Source organism: Camelus dromedarius, chromosome 29 (assembly GCF_036321535.1).
Source record: "Camelus dromedarius isolate mCamDro1 chromosome 29, mCamDro1.pat, whole genome shotgun sequence".
NCBI classification, from domain to species: Eukaryota; Metazoa; Chordata; class Mammalia; order Artiodactyla; family Camelidae; genus Camelus; species Camelus dromedarius.
In genome coordinates this window covers 1,187,961-1,212,952 of record NC_087464.1, presented here as the reverse complement: position 1 = coordinate 1,212,952, position 24,992 = coordinate 1,187,961, and the positions used below count along the sequence as shown (strand labels likewise).

The 24,992-nt window shown below is 43.1% G+C and overlaps 1 protein-coding gene across 1 annotated transcript in view; it reads left to right on the top strand.

The window, feature by feature from the left end:
• Positions 1 to 24,992, top strand: part of GABRG3 (gamma-aminobutyric acid type A receptor subunit gamma3) — a 423,003-nt gene that overhangs the window by 23,636 nt on the left and 374,375 nt on the right. The window lies entirely within an intron of this gene.

Sequence of the window (24,992 nt, the reverse complement as noted above, 5' to 3'; positions counted from 1 at the left end):
TCCATGTCTTTCCATGGCTTGATAGTTCATTTCTTTTTCATGCTGAATAATCTTTAATTATCTGGAGATAGCACAGTTCATTTATTAACCTACTGAAGGACATCTTGGTTGCTTCCAGGTTTTGGCAAATATTAATAAAGCTGCTATAAATATTTCTGTGCAGGTTTTTGTGTAGCTTGATGGTTTTTAAATTATATTTTTGAATTATTCTCTTAGTGTTTGTAAGCCTATTACAATATATATCTCATCAAAGTCTTTTCTACTCTTAACAGTATCTACCTTAGATTATACTAACTTAAATTTGAATTATATGTAGAAATTTACTCTAATAGCTCCATTCACTCACCCATTTTTGTTCTGTTATTCATATTATATCCCTGTATATTATAAACCCGATGACTTATTTTTATGTTTATTATTTACATAGGCTTATTTTTTTTAAGTGTATTTATTATTTAAATGCTATTATTTATCATTTCTGAACCTTGTCATTTCCTCCTGTGGGCTAGAGTCGTCATCTGGGGATCATTACCTGTTTCAGTACAGCTGTGTCTCCACCCTTCTTTGTGCTCTTGCTGTTAAACATATTACTTGTCTTTTGCTATTGTTAAATGTATCTTATTAAATGTATTTGTCAGCAAATATATTTGTTATATGTATTTTTATTTAAAAATGTATTACTTGTCATAGGCTTAACAATGCAATTATATACATAGTGTTTTTTGCAATTGCCTTTTAAATCTTTTATAAAAGAAGATATATGCAATGATACTGCTTTTTCTAATAAGCTGCATAATTACATTTATCCAGGTTTTTTGCTTGTTTGTTTAGATTTGACTTACTGTCCCGGGTCATTTGCTTCCTCCTGAAGAACGTCCTTAGTCTTTCCTCGTAAGGCAGATCTGCTAGCAATATACTCTCTGATTTAGTTTACCTGGCGATGCCTTTATATTGCCTTACAGCTGACCCTTGAACACCATGAGTTTGAACTGTACAAACCCACTTCTGTGTAGATTTTTTTTTTCTGTAGTAAATACTACAGTGCAACACTGTCTGTGGTTGGTTGAACCTACTGATGTGGAATCACGGAATGGAGGAACTGTGTAGTTATATGCTGACTTTTGACTGCAGGGAGGGTGGGTGCCTCCAAGCCCTGTGTTGTTCAAGGGTCAAATGTGTTTTGAAAGATAGTTTTTTATATTTAGCACTTTGAATATGTCATCCCACTGCCTTCTGCCTTGCATTGTTTCTGATGATAAGTCAGCTTTTAATCTAATTGAGCTTCCTTGAATGTGATGAGTTACTTTTCTCTTTCTGCTTTCAGGACTTTCTCTTTATTTTTGGGTTTCAACTTTTTTTTTTTAATTGAAGTACAGTCAGTTACAAAGTGTCAGTTCTGGTGTACTGCACAATGCCCCAGTCATGCATAGACATACATGTGTTCATTTTCATATTCTTTTTCATTTAAGATATTCCAAGATATTGAATACAGTTCCCTGTGCTATACAGAAGAAACTTGTTTTTTAAAATCGATTTTTACATATGGTGGCAAACATTTGCAAATCTCAAACTCCCAAATTTATCCCTTCCTACCTCCTTTCCCCTGGTTACCATAAGATTGTTTACTCTGTCTATGAGTCTGTTTCTGTTTTGTAGATGAGTTTCATTAGTGTCCTCTTTCTTCTTCTTCTTCTTTTTAGATTGCACGTATGAGTGATATCATGTGGTATTTTTCTTTGTCTTTCTGGCTTACTTCACTTAGAATGACAATCTCTAGGACCATCTGTGTTGCTGCAAATGGCATTATTTTATCATTTTTTATGGCTGAGTAGTGTTCCATTGTATAAATATACCACAGCTTCTTTATCCAGTCATCTGTTGATGAACATTTAGGGTGTTTCCATGTCTTGGTTATGGTAAACAGTGCTACTATGAACACTGGGGTGCACATATCTTTTCGAATTAAGAGTTCCCTCTGGATATATGCCCAGTAGTGGGATTGCTGGATCATATGGTAAGTCTGTTTTTAGTTTTTTGAGGAATCTCCATGCTGTTTTCCCTAATGGCTGCACCAAACTGCATTCCCACCGGCAGTGTAGGAGGGTTCCCTTTTCTCCACTGAGTTTCAGCATTTTTACTGCGGTATGTGTAAATGTGGATTTCTTTGTGTTTATCTTTCTTGGAGTTAAGTTTCCTAGAAGTGTTGATTATTGTTTTCCATCTAATAAGGGAAGATTTTAAATTGTATTTCTCTGACTATACTCTCTGCTCCTTCCCCTTTCTCCTCAGAGTCCCATTATATTTATGTATTCAGGGGGGCTGTGCATTTCTCTGAGTCCATTGATTTTTTTCATTCTTTTTTCCTTTCTGTTCTTCAAATTCCAAGTTACCCTCAAGTTTGACAATTCTTTCTTCTACCAGCTTAAATCTACAGTTGAGTCTCTCCAGTGAATTCTTTATCTTGGTTATTATACTTTTATATTTTGGAAGTTTTATTCATTTTTTTTGTTACCATTTCCATTTCTTTGTTGATATTCTCTATTCCATGAAATGTTGTTATCATACTTTCCTTTGATTCTTTAGATACAGTTTTCTTCAGTTCTTTGAATGTATTTAATGTATCTCTTTTGAAGTCTTTGTTAAGTCCGACATCTGGAACCTCTCGAGTAGTGTCTATTGTCTGTTTTCCCCTCTGTGTATAGGTCATTCTTTCCTGTTTATTTGCATGTATTGTACTTTTTTTTTTTTTTAAAGTTGACACTTTAAATACTATATTGTAGCAGTTCTGGGTACTGATCCTCCATCATTTAGACATTGGTGGTGTTTTTGTTTGTTTGGTCCTTTTATTTGTTGTTTACACGTACTAACTCCAGGAAGTCTGTTTCTCCCAGAGTGGACAACCTGCGATATCCTTGCTCAGATCTTCTTCTGCCTTGTTTCCATCTATTTGCCTAACTGCTTAGTGGTGTCCTCTTGCCTGGGTTGGCATTTCTACTTACTAGCTGGATGTTGTCTTTAAGTCCCCCCATTAGATTTTTTTTATCAATGGCTGTTTGTGTGCCTTGGAAGCTGCTGTCACAGTTCAGGGATTTCATGTGTTACCCCGTGTTCAGCTAAGGACTGGTAGCCTGGGTGTTCCTCCCCCACATCTCCTGAGGTGCTGCAGCCATTGTCACGCACAGTCAGCCCGACTCCCAGGCGTGCAGAGGGTTTTATTTAGAACCTGATTTCCTTAGGAATTGCACCTAGGGCAGAACAGCGTGTTGTGTAGCAGTGTTTGGCCAGTGGTTGTGCTTAAGTTTGCGTGTCAGTGAGGCTTGCGGCCCGTGGTGGTGTGTGTGCCTGCATGTCTTGGGAACGTTTTCAGTGCGCTTCGTACCTTGCTCTGATTGGTCCTGAGCGGATACAGTTTAGGGCAGATGCACGGAATTTCTGACACGCAGGATTGACTGCGATTCCAGGAAGGGTCTTTATAGATGTCTCTTTCTCTGGTTCCCTTTGTTCAACTTCTGATTGCTCTGTTGATTTTCTTTTCTTTTTTTTTTCTTTTCCAAACCAGTATCATAAAGCTAAAAGCACCCTCTTAATAGCTCTCTACCAAGATCTATATTGTTCTCAACAACACCCTTAGGCACTTTGTGTCACTTTGTATCAGACGTCATCCTCCTTCTGTACCGCTGCAGAATGCTTCATACTTACGGCTTTCCTCTTCTCCTGGAAAGAACCTCTGTGCTACTGACGTGTGCTGGAGACTGGGACAGTAGCCCGCCACTCCCAGAGTGACATCTCTGCTGTACCAGCACTGGGGGGAGGAAGGTTGGTAACCCTGGTCTAGTTGGCTTCCTCTTTTCAGCATGGAACCTCTATCCTACAAGTGAACAAGGCATGGGCATCTAGACTAAGTTTCACCCCCCGAGGAAGGACACCATGAAGAAAGGGAACATGGTCCCCCCTAGACCATGCCTACCTGAAATAGAACTCCTTAAACATGAGGCTGCGGGAGCGAGGGGACCTGCCCTCCTGAGTTGAAACCATAACCCTAGACCTTGAGCCTGGAGGAGTAGCTGTCTGCCAGAATAGAGTTTCTGTTCGATGGGTCTGGGTGTGGGGCAGAGGGAGAATTTTGTGGCCAAAAATGCATAGACTCTCACTGTTCTTTCTGATTTAGTAGGTTTTCTTAAATGACTATTTCTCTATTTCCTGTATTGCCTTAGGACAATTTCCAGCGCCTTTAAATTCTTCCCCCTCCCAAATTTTTTGAGATATAGTTGATAAATAAAATTGTAAGGTATTTAATGTGTACATCATGATAATTGGGTGTACATATGCACTGTGATGTACGTATGCATCTAGCTAATTAACACATCCATAATCTCACAAGTTCACATATATGTGTATATATATTTATTTGGGGGCAACATTTAAATTCTACTGCCCTAGATGGTTTCAGTTATTAGTATTGTGTTACCAGCTGTAGTCACCGTGTTACACATTTGGTCCTAATACTTTTAACCAGTTAAATGGCTACTTTCTTTGGGCGTGGGGCCACTGAGGCCCTCATTCTTCCTTTCTGGAAGTCCTGTCTCCTGCCTTCATTTTTAATGTAGGATTCTGGGTTGATAGACATTTGTTTGTTTGTTTGTTTGTTTATTCCCTTTCAGTCCTCAAAAGACAGTGCTCCACTGTCTCCCCACTTCCTTTTCCTGATGAATATGCTGTCCTAATTAGCTTTATTTGTCTATATTTCATATGTTTTCCCCTATTAGTTCTTTTTTTTTTTTAACTGAAGTACAATCAGTTACAATGTGTCAATTTCTGGTGTATGGCACAATGTCCCAGTCATGCATTTACATACATATATTTATTTTCATATACTTTTTCATTAAAGGTTATTGCACAATATTGACTATAGTTCCCTGTGTTATACAGGAGAAATTTGGTTTTTATCTATTTTTATAGGTAGTGGTTAACATTTGCAAATTTCCCTATGGATCCTTTTAAGATTTTCCTCTTTGCCACTAGAGCTGAGCAGTTTGAGTATGATCTGCCTTCTGGCACGTTTCTCATGCTTGAGTCTCCTTGAGCTTCTTGGACTTGTGGGTTGATGGTACTTTTTATTACATTTTGACAATTTCAGATATTATTTCTTCAGGAATGTATTTTTTCTAGTTCCCCTCATCTCTCTCCACTTCACTCTAGTTACATGTATTTTAGGCAGTGTGCGTTTGTTCCATAGCTCCCTGATGTTCTTTCCATCACAATGTCTTCTTCGTATAAGTTTCCTTTTCGGTAAGTTTCTGTTGCTGTATCTTCACCTTCATTGTTCTTTTCTCCTGAGATGTCGAATCTGCCGTTCACCTTTTCCTGTGTATTTATCATCTCTTATGTTCTAGTGTTTACCTCTAGAAGTTTAATTTGTGTCTCATTTATATCTTCCATGTCTCCACTTAACTTTTTGAACATCCCTGTTTTTTGAGTATTTGGGATACAGTTAATAACTGCTGTGACATCCTGGCTTCTAACTGTAACATTGTGTCGGTCTGGGTCAGTCCCTGTGGACGGATCATTCTCCTCATGGTGGAGTGTGTTTTCCAGCGGTCGGCTCGCCTCTTCCTCTCAGTCGGCATTTCAGACACCGTGACTTCTATCTACCTTGCTGACGACCAGATATTCTTGTGCTCCCATAAATATTCTTGGGCACCACTCTGAGGTTCAGTACGTTACTTGGAAACAGTTTGGTCCTTTGGATTTGTGAGATGAAAGGGCTCTGGCAGGTTTAGGACTTGTTACCCTCCACCGCTGAGTCAAGACTTTCCTGAATACGAAAAACCCAGTGAATTCTGAATTTTCCCCTCTGGCTTTTCAGACTGGGCACTGTTCCCAGTCATATGGGGACACAGGAAACTGTCCCCTGATTCTTCACGTCCGGTTCTTATGCTGACTCCCCCTAGTGTTCCTTGCACACCTGTGCTGTTTAGTGCGGGGCTGGGTGCCAGTGGGGTCCCTCTGCAGTCCTCTGTGATTCTGTCTGCATGGCCCTTTCTTCTTCTTGGTTGTGTTCTGGGCACTCTGATTGCTCTGGTGGTCTCCTGGGACCCCCATTCATCTCCTCTACTCGGGGAATCCATGGAGCTCAGCCTGGGTGCTTTGTCCTGAGCCACAGCCTGGCAACTCATCCGAGGCAGCATGTGGGGCAGTTGTAAGGCTAACCTTGCTTGTTTCCAGTCTCAGTGACCATGGTCCCTCATTGCCTGATGCCCAGGGCCTTGAAAACGGGTGTTTGCTGTATTTTGCCTGATGTTTATACTGTTTTCAGTAAAAGAGTAAAACCAGTTCCTGTGACTCCACCCTGAGTGGAAACAGGAGGGTCTTCTCTTCCTGGCTGAGTTTGGTATCGCAAGCCTGTGACCTCTCTGCAGGCCAACATTTGTGACCCTTGACTTTCTTCTCAGGGCCGCTTTATCTGAGGAGCTGCTGCTTAGGCTGGCACAGCGGGACGGCGCGGTGCTTCTTTTCAGCCACTTCCTTCCTGGGATACGTGCTCCTTATTCAGTTGTGTTTGTCCCAAGGCAGAGGTGTGCCGTGGTGAGTCACTGCGCTCACACTGGCTTTATACCCAGCACTCTGTTCCCAGACTGGCCCATGGTGGGTTGTGGGGAGAGTGGGAGACGGGCTCTGTTTCCTCTGAGTCAGTCCCCGAATCTGGGTGAGTCAACCGACTACTGCCTAGCTCAGGAGCGAGTTGACGAAGGGGCTTGTTCTTGAAGGGAGAAGCCCGCCACCCAGCGTTTTAGACTCTAGTCAGGGCAGAGCGGACTCTTTAGGGAGTATTGGGGTGTTGTTAGCGAACGGCAGATGTTGTAGGGTAGCTGGTGTGTGCAGGGGTCGCATATGTTTTTACAGCGATTACATAGGAAAACACTCATTTTTAGCTGGGTCAAGTACAACAATGAAAAAGCTTGAACTTTTGAAATGTTCCTGTCAGTAAACTTAAACTTCCAACAACAGACAAGTTTAAAAAAATGATCACTACTTTATTCAAGTATTGAGAACCCCTCTGCCGTTGCATCACTCAAGCCATAGCTGTAAGGCGGTTTGTTGAAGCCTGTCGCCTGGACTCGCTCCCTGATGACAGTGCTGTCAGAGCTCATTGGCCCCGGGGGAGCTTTCAGTGTCATCCCAGGACCGAGTCTATGTGGGGTCTGAACCCATCTGTGTCTCCCTGGTAGCAGGCCAGTCTTCGTGGATAACAGTTCCTTTCTCAGTGGCTCGTTCTGATTTCATAAACTTCTTTAGAAAATTTCACAACAGGATCATGGCAGTATTTGTTTAAACGATTTAACATTTTCCCTCTACGTTTAAATTGCTAAGAACCTTAATGAAATAATCTGCTTTGGGTGCAACTTTGCATTTCCCTTTGCTGATTATTTGCATTTTTAGGTTAAAAAGAGATTGTTTTGTAAAACTGGGATGTGTGAAATAGTATAAAAAATAAAAAACTCACCTCCCTACTCAGAAGTTATCACGTGAATATTTTGGCATTCTTCTTTCAGGCTTCTATTAAAATTTTATTCATTTATTTATTTTTAAAATTTTACTGAGTTATAGTCAGTTTACAATGTTGTGTCAATTTCCAATGCAGAGCACAGTTTTTCAGTTATACACAAACATACACGTATTCATTGTTGCATTCTTTTTCACCGTGAGCTACCACAAGATCTTGTATATATTTCCCTGTGCTATACAGTATAATCTTGTTTATCTATTCTATATATACCTGTCAGTATTTACCTACAAATTTCCAACTCCCAGTCTGTCCCTTCCGACCCCTCTCCCCACTTGGCAACCACAAGTTTGTATTCTATGTCTGTGAGTCTGTTTCTGTTTTGTATTTATGTTCATTTGTCTTTTTCTTTTCTTTCTTTTTTTAAATTTTAGAATTTTTATTATTTTATTATTTTATTTTTTTAGATTCCACATATTAGTGATCTCATATGGTATTTTTCTTTCTCTTTCTGACTTCACTTAGAGTGACTTTTTTTAGGGACATCCGTGTTTCTGCAAATGGTGTTATGTTGTCTTTTTTTTTGTGGCTGAATAGTATTAAAAATTTAAGTATAGTGAAGTTAGAAAGTTTAGTAGTCTTCACCTTTCCACGTAACGTTATGTAGTTGGTAACTGAGTATCATGAAATACTGTAAAACTGTAATTTGTTTTGTATTTTTCTTTTGTTGGACATTTACTTGGTTGAAAATTTTTCTTTACTATAAACACCACCAGTGCATGACTTTTTATCCACATTTGACATTATTATGAAATAAACCACTCCAGGCTTTAATGTCTTAGAACATGTTACTGTGTGATTTGGCAGTATGAGCAGTAATCAGGTGGGGTGGGCTTAGCTGGGGGGACGGCTCAGGGCTGGCTGGTGCCTGGTGTCCTCATTGACCTGCCTGGGCTTTAGATGGGATGATGGAACTGGCCGCGATACCTGGGCCCCTCTGTCTGTGTGGTCTGTGTCTCCACGTCATCTCTTTTCCTCAAGGTGGCTAGTCTGGGCTTGCTTACGGAGGAGCAGTTGGAATTCGGATCGGACCAGAATCAGGTTATGTGTAGACGTCACACAGCATCACTTCTATGATGATATGTTAGTTCAGGTCACAAGGCGAACCTAGATTAAGCAGACTGTACCCTTGCTGGTAGAGTTCTTGGCTATTTTCAGCCTACGATGCCGACTTTTCCCTAACTTGAATTTGTAGAATCAGAACTACTTGTCTGGAGGATGCAGACTTTGCAGAAATGTGTCCTTCTGCGCACTTGTCCCAGCAGGGCCTGGGGGTGAGCGCCTGTCTCCAGAAACTTACCAGTCTTCTACTTCTGGATCAGAGCCTTGAGCATCATTAGTACAAGAGACGGTGAAAGGGAATAGCTTTATTCGGTCTCCTCAATAGTTACTGACTCTTCCTGGGACCAGCGCTCTGGGCTTTATGTAGGCATACATTTTCCAGATGCAAAATTTTGGAAGAAGTTTCCTCAATAAATCTTATCCACTGTCCATCTTCCCTTTCTAGAGAATAATACAAACTGTCACTGAACGTATCATAGATACTGTTACATATGACACTGGTGGTGAATTAAAATTAGCCACAATTTTCCCAGGATGTGAGTCATTTAAACATAATTCAGCCAAATAATTATTTTAGATACATTGTTTTAAAATGTAACAGAAAACATTCACATCTAGAAACAGTGTTGAAAATATATACATATTAAGGTACTCAAATATATTAGAACATAGTCACTGAATATTAGCATTAGTGTATACTGTTACTGTAGAAGGTTAACAGTGAACCTCAATGGATAAAACCAATGATGAACTCTTTAATAGTCTCACATTATGAACGTTTGATTTGTGCCTCAGGTGAATGTGCACATGCCCTTAATTTTAATTCCAAAATTATGATAAACAATTGTTCTTCCAAATATAGATGGGTTAGGAAACTGATATTTTTCTTATTTTTTATTGAAATATAGTTGATTTACAATGATAGTTTCAGGTGTACAGCAAAGCAATTCAGTTGTACACATATATATGTATATATATATATTTTCACTTTCTTTTCCATTATGGCTCATTACAAGAAATTAAATATAATTCCCTGTGCTATGCAGTATGTCCTTGTTGTTTATATATTTTATATATAGTAATGTGTATCTGTTAGTCCCAAACTCCTAATGGGAGAGGAAACGTCTGTCACTCAAAGATTCAGTCAAAAACAGAATTGGGGTTCAGTGGCCTGGATTCTGCTCTGATAGAAGCTGACAGGCATGTGTGGCTTCTGTAAATAAAACTACCTACTTAATCCAGCTGTTGTGTTCAATTCTCAGATTGCTTGCTTAAGCAAAAAAAAGCAGTCTCCCTTCACCGCTTGGTACCAACCCCTTGCGAAGAGGGGACAGAATTTTTCTTAGCCAGAAGGAAAGGAAAGGGGACAACGTTAATGGGATGGAGGCCCAGCAGACCAGCCTCTCGCTCGCTTCCAGGGGTCTTCTTGTGCTGAGACCTCCGCATCCCTGCTCGGGGGGAAGCTTGGGGTAGGATGGAGCTTCCCCTGAGCTTTCTCAGCCGTCCTGGCGACAGGCTGGGTCAGAGGAGAATTCAGAACCTGTTCCCCTTTTTACAGTAGCTGCGGTCCTGCGGGTGTGGGGAACGCTGTCAGAGGAGAGAGTGAGGGCAGGGTGAGGACTGGGAGCTAGGGGAGGGGAAGGAGGGATGGGGAAACAGCCTCGAGCAAGGCTCTGCTGGGACCCCGCCCTGGTCCCGTCTACCAGGGGCTTGTCCACAGCGTGCCGCCAGCTGCTTCGGGGTCCCAGGGCTGCTGGGGCCGCCTCGGGGTGGCGGGGCGGTCCCGTCCTGGCAGCTCGGTGTGGACAGCGGTCTGTGTGGAGCCTCCGTCCGCGCTGGAGCGGGGCGGCTGGCCCTCGGGGTGTGTTTGCATTTCTTCTCACATCTGTCCTGATTTCCTCTCGCCAAGCTGGCTATGCAAACTGGAAAGTGCTGATCCTACCAACACGTTTGTGTTTCATCTGGCGATACGTGTAGATTGAGGCGTTATTAGGGTCCAGTAATAAATACATACATACACACGCATCAACATAGGAAGATAGGAAAATAAGAAAACAAAACAAAAAATAAAGCTCTAGTCAGATAAGGAAGAAATCTGAGGAAGACGGGAATCTTGCCGTGTGTTCTAATGCTTCCGATGTGTGTTCAGTTGACTCGGGTGTTACTCAGCGAGCTCACTGCCAAGACCACAGGGCTGTTATAAACGCTCGGTAAATGCTAGCTAGTGTTGTTCTTGTGGCAACGGTAGTTCTCATCCTCAAGGCAGACCCTTTTGAGGTCCCGTGTTGCAAACATAGTGCCAACAATGTAAAGAATGGGCAGCCAGGAAGGGCTGGGCATACTCCAGTGGTCGTGTGCATGCTTCAGCGCAGAACTGACCCCTTCTCCAAAGACGGAAAGGAAAGCCTTCCTAGGGTGGGAGCCCTGTGTTCTCCAGCCAGTGGCTCCTAACCCTGAAAAGCTAACGGTGCTTGAGCTGTTATCTACCTAGACTGATGTGTCTCATCCTTAGATCCACACCCCCACCCCCTCCACACTTACCCAGGAACCTTGTCCTCTCTCTGTTAACACTTTGTTCTGAAAGAGTCTTCATTATGGAATGCCCGGGCCATAAGGAGAGAGAGGGTTCTACCTGTAGCAATCAGAAAAAGCAGATTGTGAAATATTCTAGAAATATACTAATGCTGCTTGATCCTTTTACGTAGAAAAACAGAGACAGCTTCACTATGGCCAAAATTACCTCCCCAGACGTTCCTAAATGAAAAGGAGGCCTAGGGTAGCACCAGCTTAGATTTGGGGAACAGCAGAGTGAGATTAAGTTAGGTTTGGGGAACTCTGTGTTCTCGAATCGTTTCCACCCCGTGTTCAGCCTTCTCTCTCAGTGACCTTCCCTCCCTCCGTATTACCTTTGACCTGTTTCATCCTCCTCTCTTTTCTCATCTCCGTTCCCCTCTTTTTAACAACCCACCCATGTCGCAAACTCTTTGTTGTCGTAGATCCAAGGCTTACTCAGTTTCAAAGAGCTTCATCTCCATTCTGTTTCCCATACCACTGTCCCCAGATTTGGACATAACTCAGAGCTGCCTACACACTGAAATTCTTACTCTTACCATATTTTTATTTTTCTTTATTTTGGGGGGGGGTAATTAGGTTTATTTGTGTATTTTTATTTTAATGAGTGGTACTGGGGATGGAACCCAGGACCTCATGCATGCTAGGCACACACTCTACCACTGGGCTATACCCTCCCCCCTTACTCTTATTTTAAATTCTGACCACAGCGTCTGCTCTTTTTAGTTCTCCAGCTCTCTTAGCCCTTTCAGAAATGTCCTCTCTCTTCACTGCATCCTGTGCAACCTTGACACCTGTTCCCCTTTGCTTCAGTGAAATGCCTTGTCCTTTCTCACTGTCCCCTCTGGCTGTCTCCCACCACCCAGATTCCTTCCTGGACCATCACTAAGTTATGTTTCATTCTCTTCTTTCTCTCTTTTAAAATCACCTTTAATTTGAGAGTAACATCAGTATTTGTGGCTTCAACCACCATCCCCATGTATTAATACATATTTTCCAAAATCTATGACTTTGGCCTGGACGACTTTACGGCCTAGATCTATGTTTGCAGCTTACTTCTGGGTATTTGAGGTGTGTGGCTCTGTCAGATTCTTTATCTTCACATACACAGACGCTTTTAAAATGAACCCCAGCTGGCCTGACAGTTATGTGCCTCACCCTTAGGGCCTTCCACTGTTGCCAGAACCATCTGGATAAAGTCCGCTGTGATACAGAGGCTTTCCTCGTTAAAACTCTTCAACGTGAAAGTTAACCTTTATTCTGGCAACAAACTTCTATAGTACATTTTATAGTAAACCTTCCTTCCGACATATTTTTCCTTCTTTCTTTCATGCACGCCGAATACGAGTTACAAGTTGTTATCTAATGATCCCAGTGTGTTTTTAGTGACTTCCACCTTCCAGCTGCTCCCGCTGTCCCCACTGCCTGGGGTACCTGTGTCTCTTAGTGTAGCCTCACTTCAAAAAGGCCACTTGTCCACTGAGCTTTCTTTGCGAATCACAGTAAACTCTCCACGTGTGATTTGCACAGGATGTGTTACTTTCAACGTCGTTCTCTTCTCAGACACGTGTTTCTCATTTCCCTTATTTCACCACAGGGGTCTCACAGGCCCTTCATGTAATTTGTCCCCATGTTCTGCTTGGTATGACATTTTGTCATAGTGGGGCCGTGAAAGATTTGGACAGAATTAAGTCAGATACTGTCTAGTAACCACATAGCCAGTCTTTTCCTATGCTCTTCATTCCTCCTTGCAGATCTAGGCTGCTGTAATTTCTTTAAATCGTATGAGGACTTTATTATTTGTATAGTGTAGGTCTCCTGCAGACAAATTCTCTCAGACTTTGTCTGAAGACATGTTTATTTCCCCTTTCTTTCCAAAGGAATACTTTTTTGGGGGAGGTGCAGAATTACAGGTTAACATTTTGTTTCTTTTCAGTACTTTAAAAACCTTGGACCACTGCTTTCTGTCTTGTATTATTATTATTATTTTTTTATGCTGTGTTAGCCATCATTTTCCCTCTTGGTATAATTTACCTGTATTTGGCTGCTTTTAAGATTTCTTTAAGGACTGCTCAGCAGTTTGCTAATGGCAATCTTAGGAATAGTTTTCTTTATATTTATGATTCTTGGGGTTTGGTGAATTACTTAGATCTGTGATTTGATGTCTTTCATCAGTTTTGGAAATTTCTTGAATATGATCTCTTTGAATTTTTTTTTTCTTTTCACTGTCTTTCTGGGACTCCAAATTTTTATATTTATAACTCATTAGATGTAATTGGAATGTAATTGCTTATTCAGAACCAGTTACAGGCCAAGCTATATGAACTGTAGAGGGTGTGATGGCGACAGGGGAGTGAGGCGCTGTGTCTAAGGTAGGTGCCCAGCCCTACCCCATGGTCACTCTGTCTTGGTACCCAGGTTTATTCCCTTCAGAGTACTCACCACCCTCAAAACACCAGGTTTATGGATTGGGTTATTTGCTTTGTATCTGTTTAACCCACTGTGATTTATACTCTATGGATGTAAGAGCTTTATGTCTTGCTTGTGGTCTATCCTCAGTTCCTGGAACTCTGTCCAGCTTGGTAATCACTGGCTGATGATTTGTTGAATGAATAAAGAATGGTAAGTAGGAAGGCAAGGATAGGTAACAGGTCAGTATTAACAAAACCCGTTCACTGTAACACTGGAAAACTGAATTGTGAAAGTAGATTTACAAAGAAAAGTGAAATAATTCAGTGAAAAATCTTTTGTTTGTACTATTTAGGTTTAATCAGTTGTAATAGGGTCAGAGAATTTCACAGCTGGCTTCTGACAGCTTTAAATACTTCATAGTAGTGAAACCATACAGTATGTGTCCTTTGGTAACTGGCTTATTTCATTTAACATGATATCATTAAGATTCATCCATGTTGTAGCATATGACAGGATTTCCTTTCCTAAGGCTGAGTAATACTCCATTGTGTGTATACATCACACTTTCTTTATTCACTCCTGAGGGATAGAGAAGATCTAAGGTACATCTAATGTGCACAGGTTGATGGACATGGAGGTAACTCCCACCTCCCGGCTGTTGTGATATGCAGAAGTTTTTACGTTTAATGTAATCCCATTTGTCTGTCTTTGCCTTTGTTGCCTGAGCTTCTGATGTCACATCCAAGAAATCACTGCCAAATCCAATGTCACAAAACTTTTCCTGCATGGTTTCAAGACTAGGTGTCTAAAAGTCTTGTCTTCCAGTTAAGAGCTTTGATCCACTTTGAGCTGATTTCTCTACATGGAGTTAGGTCAGGGTCTAGCTCTGTTCTTTGGCTTGTAGCTATCCAGTTTTCCCAACATTGTTTGTTGAAGACTGTCCTTTCCCAATGGAATGATAATGACGTAGTCTTGGCACTGTTGTGAAAAGTTATTTGGCCATGCACCCAAGGGTTTACTCCTGGGTTCTTTGTTCTATTCCATTGCTTTATGTATCTGTCTTTATGCTAGTACCACACTGTTTTGGTTACTGTTGCTTTGTAGTTGTTTCAAAATGGAGAAGTGTGAGACTGCTAAGTTTTTATTTTTTTTAGAAGACATTTTTGCTCCTTGGGGTTCACATGTGTTTAAAATTCCCTCGCGATTTCTGACTTGATCCGTTGGTTTAGGAATGAGTTAATTCCCACGTGTTTGTGGATTTTCCTGTTTCCCTTGTACTGACTTCTAGTGTCATTCCACTGGTCAGATGGATGCTTTGTAGGTGTGATTCCAGTCTTCATAGATTTGTTACGACTTTTTAAAAAATTTGCTTGTTTTGGGGGGAGGTAATTAGATTTATTTATTTATTTAAAGTTTATTTATTTTTTTATTGGTGGGGAGTTAATTAGGTTTACTTAGTATTACTTAGAGGAGGTACTGGAGATTTCACCGAGGACCTCATGCGTGCGAAGCTTGTGCTCTACCCCTTGAGCTATACCCTCCCCCGAGGACTTTTTTTTTAAATGGTAAAACATGCAGCTTATCTTGAAGAAAGCTCTATGGCACTTGACAAGAACGAGTGAATTCCGCGGTTGTGGTGTTGGAGGGTGTTGTGTATGACTGTCAGTGCAGGTGGTCTGTAGGGGTTTCAGGCCCTCTGCTTCCTGACTGGTCTTCTGTCCCATTGTTGGATCTGTAACTGAAAGCGGGGGGTGGAAATCTGCAGTCGGTGTGTTGCTGTCTGGTTCCCCCTTCAGTTCCGTCAGTGTTTGCTACGTGTACTGGGGAACTCTGCTGTCAGGAGCATATGTATTTATAATTGCTACGTCTTCCAGGTGAGTTGGCCTTTTTAGCATTACATAATGACCTTCTTTGCCCCGTGTGACACAGTTAATAGTGACTTATCTTGTATCATAATTAAAAGTGATTTATGCACTTACATTAGTATACTGCGGTGGTCTAATTTGTCCATGTACTTTTTCACCAGAGAGTTTTATGTTTCTGTGTGGTTTTGTGTTGCTGTTTATTGTTGCTCACTTCAGTTTGAAGGCGTCACTGTAGCATTTCTTGTAGGACAGGTCTAGTGGTCATGAACCCCCTCAGCTTTTGTTTAGCTGAGAAAATTGTAATTTCTCCTGGACTTCCAAGGGCAGTTCTGCTGCCTAAAGTATTCTCGTTGGCAGTTTTTCTTTCCTTTCTGCACTGTGAATGTATCACTTCTTTATCGTTTAGCCTTCAAAATGTCTGCTGAGAGCTTTAATGATGATCTAGCAGGAGCTTCCTTACACGTGCTGGGTCACTTCTCTCAGCTTGCCTGTGATTTTCTGCAGCTTTATGATACTGCGTCTCTGGGTAGGCCTCTTTAGGTTTATCCTACTCGGAGTTTTTTGAGCTTCCTGAGTTTGTATCTCCATTTCTCTTCCCCAAGTTGGGATGTTTGGGGCCATTACTGCTTCTAACAGGCTCTCTGCTTTCTCTCTTTCTTCTCCTCTTGGAACGCCCCCGTGCATGTGTTGCTCTGCTTGGTGGCGTTCCAGAAGCCCCTTAGGCCCTCCTCACTTTTCTTTGTAATTTTTTCTTCTTGCTCTTCTGTCTTGGTAATTTCGAACATCCTGTCTTTGAGTTCACTGGCTCTGTCTTCTACGCCAGACTGCTGCTGATCCCCTGTGGTGAGTATTTCAGTTTAGTTATTACATTCTTCAGCTCTAAAGTTTCTGTCTGGCTCTTCTTTATGATTTCTCTCTTTTTCATGTTTTCCTGATTCCATTTAGTTGTCCATCTGTGTTCCGTTTTCATTTATGGAGCGTCCTTATAATGGTCATTTTGAATTCTTTGGTAATGCATATTTCTGTTTTCATTTCCCAGAGATTAATGTTCTCCTTCGACTGAACTGTGTTTCTCTTTCTTTGTATGCCTTGTCATCTCCTGTGGTATTTAGGCATTTGAGAAAAATCAGCCACTTCCCCCAGTCTTCACGATCTGGTTTTGTACAGGAAAGACTTTCACCAGTCTTCTGACTAGAGAGGCTGGCGGTCTTGCAAACCTTGTCTGGGGGAGTGCATCCTCCCAGGCTTTGGCGTGTAATCTACCCGAAGGGGTCTGCAGATTTGTCTCTGGGAGCTCTCCCTGGTCCCCAGTCCTGAGCCCTTTCTGGTGCTGGAGCGCTCCCTAGTGTCTCTCTGAGGTACTACAGACTGCTTATTGGCCAAACTGATTGCTTTTGTTCTCAGTGTCCCCCAGCCTGGCGTCTCCTTCCTGGAAGGGCTTAAAATCAGGCAAGACAGAAACCAGTCCCTTGGGCAGCCCTCCCAAAATCAGGCCATCGGATGTATGTTCCACGTTTCTCTTCCCTTCCCTGGGGGGGAGTGGGGAGCTGGGCGTCTTCCCTCAGTGTCGGGGCCCTGGGGAGCGTGTGCCGTGGATTTTCCTCCTGGGCTCTTCTTTGCTGCCTTCTGAGTTTCTCGCAAAGGCGGTTGGTCCGCATATTGTTGTCAAGGTGGGTTTTCTGTGGGGAGGAGGAGTTGGGGCGCTCTCTTCCACGGTCTTGCTGATGTCACTCTGTTAGGCGTTTGAAGTCCAGTGAGCTCCGTCAGCATCTGGACTGCCCACACCGTCTGCAGTCTTTTCACTGCTTACCGGTGGGCTGCGGTTGGCTTTCCACATGTGTTCCCGAGTGAAAACAGTTGGTGAGTGCTGTTTGGTATTCCCAGTCAGACGGTAGAAAGGAGACATTGCTGTTGTCAAGGGAATTGTTAAAAGTTATCTTTCCTGTTATAGCTAATAATGTTTATGGTTGGAAGGAAAACTTACTTCAGATTCTCAGCTTGCACTGGAGAAAATGAGTCCCAGAAAATTTAAATTGCTTTTACAAGGTCACATGGCCACTTCAGAGTCAAATTTGTAAGATTATAAGACTTTTGCAGGTGGTTTTCTCATTTCGTTTGTGTTCTTACCACCAGACTCTGATACGAGGTGGAAATGTAGAGGTGAGCTTTTTGGAGCACCTCCTTCTTGGAGCTCTGAAGGATTTGAGGTTCTTCTGAGAATGTGAATTCTCAGACTTTCTACTTTAGTAATACATTTTATGTGAGTGCACGCAGATGTGGGCTCTCGCTGTTTACCATCTTTACCACATTACTTATCAAATCTGACCCAGGTCTGAGGTAACGGCAGTTTTACCTTTTTTTTTCAGTTGAAATTTTTTTAATTGGGGTAAAATATACATAAAATTTACCATTTCAACCATCTTAAGTATATAGTTCAGTGGCATTAAGTACATTCATAATGTCGTGCAACCATCATGCTATTTCCAGAACTTTTTTAAAAATTTTTTTATTGAAATATAGTCAGTTTACAATGTTGTGTCAATTTCTGGGGTACAGCACAGTGCTTCAGTCACATGTGAACATACAGGCGGTTTTATCTTGATCTTTGTGAACTCTTTTTGGCCCACTTGAAATCACACGGCGAGCCTTGAAGTTGAGGAGAGGAGAGAACCTCAGGGTTGATTCCACAGTTCTGGGCTTCCTGGGGGTGGGGTTAGCTATGAACCCTGTAACCAGGAGTCAGAGCTGTCTGCATGGGAACCCACCAGACCTGAAACAGGACCCAGAGCAGTGACTGCCTCGTCTCAGTGTTCCAGCACCGAGACGTTTCTGCATGGACCTAAGGCCCCTGCAAAACTGTAATATTAACCAAGTTTGCCCATTCTGTGTAGTACCTCTTACCCCAGTGCCTTCATCCAGGCACTGGTAACCTAATATTGTCCAAGCTGGAGAAGAGCATTTGGAAACACACCTCCTTCCAGATCACATAGATGAACTTACTAAAAGCCTCAGAGACAGTATTTGCGTGTTAAGAAGCACCTGGAAAGATTATTTGCGATGATGATGATGATGATGATGGTAAGCTCCCTTTGAACCCACTGTTCCCCAGAACCCTGCTATGCTTTTTACCACAGTGAAGCCTCTGGGAGGGTGAGGGTGGGACTCTGGGGCTTTGCTTCTGTGAGGCTGCAGACTCCTGGGTAAGTCACCTCCTCAATCACGTTCTGACTTCCAGTCTGTAAGTGGGCTTGAAAGTGGTGCTGCGTACTGAGTCAGTGCAGAGCGCTTACCAGAGTGCCGTTTGCCGGCTGCTGACAGCGGAAGGAAGTACTTGCAGGGGGGTTGGTGATGGGGTTGGGGGGCTGGTCTGCCTCGTGCGCCATCTTGCCCAGGGGGACTCTTGGTTCAGGGAAAGGAAGGGGGCAGTAAGCTGGAGGGGCCAACAGCACAGGAACCCCCACTCCCTTTCCTCAAAGGCCGGGAAGGTTGCAAGGGAGGTTCCCAGCTATTGGAAGAGCCAGTATTTAACTATAATCTATTTAACCACCATGGGCAAGAGAGTTAGTATTGTTTATTTCTCTTTTCCCCCACTCACTTGTTGATATTTAAATCTTTCTATCAGTACATTGAAACTTCTCATGAAAAAAATACAACCTTAAGTGACCAGGATTAGGGTTAGGCATAAATATTATTTAGCAGACAGCAGATGTGAGATTTTGGCATTCTTTTCTGTGTCTGATTCCGAGGGTCCCCGTGATCATAGCAAAACAATGTACTGAGTGTCTACTGTTTATTTCACAGCACCCCCTCAGCACCCCATCATGAATTAGGTTCTGTTGTCAGCTCATGGTAGACACAGGGGGACCAAGACACAGAGAGGTTAAGAGACGTTTCAAGATTGCAGAGCTGGGGTGGGCAGGGCCACTCTTTGCGGCCAGGTGACCAGGCAGCATGGCCCCCTCGGCTGTCACCCATGGAGCACATTTGCTCAGTGCTCTCTGGGGCCTCCGTTCCTCATCCCCTGCTGCTGCTGGTCTGGGGGCAGCTCATAAGGGTGGCCTCTGCGGCAGCTGCAGTCACCCCACTCCACAGTCCCATCCCTGTCAGCACTCCCAGCCCTGGTTCCATCTCCTCCAGCCTGCGCTGCGCTCATCCTCTGTTTCCTGCTTGTTTATGAGTGAATAAAAGTGGCCCCACCTGTTCTCTCAGTGCGGCTGTCAGGGAGCTAATCTAATCTCTGTTGTAACAGGTGCCTATTTTTGGGAGTATCCTTGTCTTGGACAGTCTGTTATCAGCTCTCTGCCCGTTTGACGGCTTGAGTCAGCCCTTGGTCACTGTCAGGTTCCAGGGGACCTTAAAAAGATACTCTTCCTGCTGCGGTGTTTAATCTCATGTGGACATTTAACATGTAAAGTCCAAGTAAATATAATAACTTAAAACCCATAATTTTCAGGAACCAGGGTCACGCACTAGTTCGCAGGTATTTACTGTGTCCAGGAGCTGTGGCGGGTGCGCGGGGGAGGGGCGAAGGTGGCCCGCGCATGTGAGCCCTGCTCTCCAGGGGCCAGCGCTGCTCACTGGAGTGTTCAGGGGGGCGCTTGACCTAACAATACGGAGATGAAGAGAAGGACTATATATATGTATTTTCTTAGTTTTTAAAAAATTTTTTTAAATTAATTTTTTATTGAAGTATAGTTACAACGTGTCCATTTCTGGTCTACAGTATAATGTCCCAGTCATGCATATGCACGTATGTACATATATTTTCATGTTTTTTTCGTTAAAAGTTATTACAAGATATTAAATATAGTTCCCTGTGCTATATGTAAGAAATTTGTTTATCTATTTTATATATAGTAGTTAGTATCTTCAAATCTCCCAAATTTATCCCTTCTCACCCCCTTTCCCCCTATAACCATGATTGTTTACCGTGTCTGTGAGTCTGTTTCTGGTTTGTAGGTGAGTTCATTAGTGTCCTCTTTGTTTTTTTTTTTTTAGATTCCGCATGTGAGTGATCTCATATGGTATTTTTCTTTCTCTTTCTGGCTTACTTCACTTAGAATGACCATCTCCAGGTCCTTCCATGTTACTGCAAATGTAGTATTTTATTCTTAGTTTCTTCATGTACATTTTCCTAAAAGACCCCAGACACTTATTCCAAACTTGTATGAGACTGTCTTTAGTAAGAAGTATTACCCAAGTGACTGGAGAAGACCCACATGACGTTAGTGCTGGTCCTCGCGCCTCAGCGCGCTGGGTGTTTTGTGCACTCCTGTAGCCTCGTTCCTCGGGGGATGGGTTCCTGCCTCTCTGGCCTTCCCCAGAGAATGGACTCGGGCCGACCAGGACCCCGTGAATCACGTCGCATGGGGCTGAACTAAGCTGGCGGCTTTCTGTTTTCTGTTTTTCTTACCTCCCCCAGTTTTGTAAAGTAAAATATATCATAGTAAATTCAGTGGCTTCACAAAGAAACTTCTGGGGGTTGCGAGAAACCAGCTCCATACAACGCTCCATTTCATTGTGGAAAAATTAGGAGGAGATGTGGAATCAGGTCATCCTGTCTGCACTGTCCCTGCTCCGGGAGAAGCTTGGAGCTGACTGCGTTCTGAGGGCTGTGACATCCTTGACCTGTTGAATGAATGACATCTGTGCCTACTTCTCGGAGCCCAGGGCCTGAAGAGTAACCACCCAGCTTGGTCAGGCAGAAAAATGAAAGGTGTTTCTTAGGACTGCAGTACTACTGGGCAGCAGTGAACTGGTGGCGGTGACACAGAAATGTGTTGCTTATTATCTGTTGTATTTATTCAGAGTTGGCATTTTAGACATGTGCTGGGAAGTACCCACTTGTGACCCTCAAATGGGGCCCCTTAGCAGGTAACTTGTCAGGCAGTTTGGAAATAAAAGTTAATTTTTTTCCCACAAGAGGTGCTGATGAAGTGTGTTTAATAGGTAGGTGGGGCTGTATTACATGCGGTTTTGGGTGTCTAGCCCCAAAGAGATTGACATCAAGATTTTATTTTTCCATTAAAATATAATTTATTTACTTTTTACCATGACACAATTTCTTTTGTGTCCCCAATAAACAAGACAAAGAGTCTGTTCGCCTCCAGGCTCTAAGTAGCATTTTGGAGAAGAAAAGTCAACAGCCAGCCTGGTCCAGTCCTGCATCTCCCCCGACAGGACCACTGTGACCTGTGCCGTTTCCTGTCTGTGTGTCTGGGTTGTGCCCTCAGCTCATGACTGATTGTTCTAGGAAGAGGGAGCCCAGGGTGGGCGGAGAAAAGCCAACAGGCAGGCGTCTGCATTGCTTCTGCACCAGGGGCAGGTGGGGAGCGCAGTCTTCGGCTGCTCCGGCCTTTGAAGGGGCAACGGAGGGTGACACGTAGCCGGGTGTCCCCATGCATCGGCACGGTTCAGGCACACTGCACAGCTTACAAGTTTGTGATTCTTCTCAGACATACTAACTCTGAATTTTTAGAGAGGAGGGCCATGCACATAGGTAAAGTAGAACTGAAATGAAGGATTGGGAGTGAATCCATTTCTGAACTAGACGTGGGGACTCAGTTCCATCCACCCTATTCCATGCTCTTTTTCAACAGAATTTCCCCTCTTTTACTCAGAAAACTCCCATCCCTCTCTCCCTGTTCCTGACTTTTTTTTTTTTTTCACTTCTGAGTAATTCTTCACCCTTCTCCCGACTACCCAGAGTTTAATTAAAAAAAAAAAATTCTGGTTAAATACACATAACATAAAACTTGCCGTCTTGGCACTTTGAAGTGTGCAGTTCAGTGGCATTAAGGGCGTTCACGCTGTGGTGCGGCCATTACCCCCATCCGTCTCCGGAGCTCTCTTCATCTTGCAGAACAGAAACCCTGTATCCTTTAAACACTAAGTCCCCATTCCTGCCTCCCACCCAGTGACAGCCACCATCCTGCTTTCTGTCTCTGTGAACTTGACTCCTGCAGGTCCCTCACACACGTGGAGTCATGCAGTGTGTGTCTTTCTGTGATGGGCTGATTTCACTCAGCCTAACGTGCTCAGGGTTCATCCATGTGTCAGTTTATCGTATGAACATCTTACTGTATATATATTTATATTTATATTTAAAATTTTCTGTATATTATGATGTTTTGACATTTAAAAACCTTTCCTGGCTGGGGAGAGACTGCTCCCCCCAGGGGTAAACAATGCTTAGAGGTGGCCGGGGGCCCAGCCTGGGGGGAAGTAACCAGTCCAGGGCCACTCCTCCTCTGTATGGCCCGTGCACCCCAGGAGCCAGTACCCCTCTGTCTTAATCACCCCAGGGCCAGGTGCCTGGCCACTGGAGACCACCCCTGTATCCCAAAGCCCACGGGAGTGATTCAGACGAGCCAAAACAGCCAGCCCTGCCTGTTTACCCTGCCTGCCCTGCCCCTCCCTCAGAAACCCCGATTCAGATCACGGCCTGGGTGCCTCCTCTCTGGCCCTGTCTTCTGCCTCCTGGCCACCCTGGTGTCCTTCCCGTGCAGTCCTGCAAAGCATGCCGTACCTCCTGTCTCTAGGACCTGGGGGTGAATAGACTTTGCTTTCCTGAGCCTCTCCTCTTGCAGCTGCACCTGACCGACCATCACATAAACAAATGTGAAACAGTCAGAATCCCCTTGCTTCTAACGGCAGAGTAAGAGTCCCTGTGTATGAACTGCCCGTGGTTTACCATTTATCCCTCTGTGGGCTGCTTCCACTTTTTGGCTGTTGTGAATAGCGCTGCTGTGAATGTGGATGGACAAATACATGATTGAGTCCCTGCTTTTAATTCTTTTGGGTACATGCTCAGAAATGGAATCTCTCGGTCATATGGTCATTCTGTGCTTAAGTTTTTGAGGAACTTCCATACTGCTTTCCACAGTGCCCACATCATTTGACCCTCCCACCAGCAGTGCAGCAGGGTTTCAGTTTCCTGTATCTTTGTCGACACTTGTTATTTTCTGGGAATTTTTTTTTTGATGGTAGCCATCATAATGGATATGAAGTGGCATTTCATTGTATTCTGATTTGCATTTGCCTAATGACTAATAATGTTAATTATTTTTTCATGTGCTTATTGGGCAGTTGTATGTCTCTTTGGTGAAATGTCTAAGTCCTTCACCCATTTTAAAGTCAGGTTGTTCTTCTGCTTCTTTGTTGCTGAGTTGTGGGAGTCCCTTTTATTTGCTGGATATATCCAGATACCACTTGCCACATATGTGATTTGCAGATGCTTTCTCCCATTCTGAGGGTTGCCTTTCCACTGTGTTGGTTGTGTCTTTTGATGCACAGAAGTTTTTAATTTTGATGTAGTCCAATTTATTTATTTGTTTTTCTTTGGTTGCCTGTGGTTTTGGTGTCATATGCAAGAAATCATTGCCAAATCCAATGTCATGAAATTTTTCTCTTAGTGTATTCTTCTAAGATTTTGTAGTTTCAAATCTCACCTTTAGGTCTCAGATCCATTTTGAGTTAAATGTTGTATATTGTGTAAAGTAAGGGGTCAGCTTCACTTATTTTGCTCACAGATATCCAGTTTACCCAACACCATTTGTTGAAAAGACTTTGCCCCACTGAATGGTCTTGGCATCTTTGCTGAAGATCGTTTGTCAGGGCTTAATCGCGAGGCTTTGGATTATAAACCTTGAGCCTCCTGTGGCGGGTCTCTTTCCTGGGTACCACTGTCAGAGCCACTCTCCTAAATGCTCCTTTTACCTTAGCGTGATGCTGCTTAAATGAGCATTTGCTTAAAACAGTTTATTTTCCCCAGATTGTGTGTGTGTGTGTGTGTGTTTTCCAAACTCTTATCTCTTAAAACCTTTATTATCCAATTGCACTCAATACTCACTTGGCCCTTCCCACGTCAAGTTGTTAAGGCTTTACATCTGTACGTCCTTTTTATTTAATGAGATTAAAAGCTGTGGAAGCGTACAATCTAATAAGTACCGTGAAACAACCAGAAAAGGCTCTTGCAAAACGCAGGTCCTCAGCTGACCGACTTCACACAGCCTTTGTCCAGCATCACGAAAGGTGGTGCAGCCTTCGGAGACAGAGCACTTGCTGAATCCAATTAAGCTGAAGAAAGATGCTACTTTACTGTTCACCTGAGTTGGCAAAGCTCAGTCTGAAATGAATAGCCCTCTTATGAAATTTGAACACTATATACGTGGTTTGTAGACTTGTATCGGGGTGTTTTCCAAAATGCTAACAGCCTTTTGAAGCTAACGTGACTTGGTTGTACCGGCAGATGTTAGAGTAGTTGGCTCCCATTTATAATCATTATTTCCATTTTCGTGGAAGTCTGGAGAACACGGCTCAGGCTGCAGACTGCTGGATACATAATTTAACAACAGACTGTGAGCATAGAAGTGCTACTCATCCTTCCGAAAGCGGAGTGCAGAAGTCCACTTATGAATGATCAGCTATTCAGTGAAGCTGAAGGAAGCTCCTTGAAGTAATCGCGGATATAAACACGCCTGTTTCCATGGAAACACGCTGCGTTCACGTGCAGAGGT